This window comes from Thunnus albacares, chromosome 11 (assembly GCF_914725855.1).
Source record: "Thunnus albacares chromosome 11, fThuAlb1.1, whole genome shotgun sequence".
Classification (NCBI taxonomy): domain Eukaryota; kingdom Metazoa; phylum Chordata; class Actinopteri; order Scombriformes; family Scombridae; genus Thunnus; species Thunnus albacares.
In genome coordinates, this window is record NC_058116.1 from 5,272,454 (window position 1) to 5,273,784 (window position 1,331).

Here is a 1,331-nt window from a genome sequence, read left to right on the forward strand (position 1 = left end):
TTTTAGTTTTGTTGACAAAAGTTTTAAGAGTCTCGTCATTTTTTACCTCATAGTTATGATGTGATGTTGTTCTGGACTGCCTTATTCTGAGAGTTGACCAATATTCTGCCCCGTCATGTGTTGTGTGTTAACAGGAGTGGACAAAACACTAGAAAATGTCCTTTAATATGCACATAGATATTTGAATATTTATAATATACATATAATATAAAATATTTGAATGATGAAACTGACACTGGAGATCATTTGAGGGTTTTTTTTTATTATTATTATTTCTTATTTTTATTGTTGGTCAGTCACTACATGAGTCATTACATTCAGTGTGTTATAAGAAGAAGGGCAGTGAAAGTCACTGTGGAGTATCACCTTTTCCAAAACTAGTGACTAACAAGCTTTAAAGTGTTTGACTCTTTATCGCTTCCTCTTTTTTTTTTTTTTTTTTTTTACAGTGCAGTATGACATCATTTACCAGGTATAAAAACAGTATAGGCTACATTATGCACAACACAACACACTAACAACAGACGTTTTTTGACAAATCATCACTTCAGTAACTAAATAACTGTCTTATCATCCTATCTGCTGATTTACAGGGAAACTGTCTCACCATCATCACACATCATCGCGCCTAAAAGGGAGTCAGAGGTAAAGACTTGAACACTGAGCACTGACACTGAGGTGATGGGAGTGTGTGTGTGTGTTCTGCTTGTATGTTGTTGTTGACATTAGTTTATTTTCCTGTATTTAAAAATACACACAGACATGAAATTTTGTACATTTACAGCTCAGCAGGTTTTTTTTCCTTCTCTGTCTTCATAATGATGGTAAGTTTTTGACATTTTGAGAAACATGAATAACATGAGTATATATACACACACACACACACAGTCGTACACTTTCTGAATGAACACAAACTCTGTCTTTTCACTGTTGGACTTCATCAGCAGGCACACACACACACAAACCACACACTCTTATTGCACACACATGCACACTACAGTGTTTTCTTTCTCTCTTTCTCATCCCTTTTTCTTTCCTTCTTCCCTTCTCTTATTTTCCTTCATTCTTTTTCTATTTTTCTTCTTTGATTTTTTTCTCGTTTTTCCCTTTTTCAAAATTTGATGATCATCCTCCTTCTGCCATTTCTACTTTTACAGTTTTTCTGTTCTCTGCCATTTCACTTCTTCTAATTGAAAACGCACTTTTTTAGTACTCTAATATTCCTTTGGGGACTCACACCCCATGCACAGGGACCCCTGCGCGCGACACGACACACACACACACACACACACACACACACACACACACACACACACACACATTTTGGACTG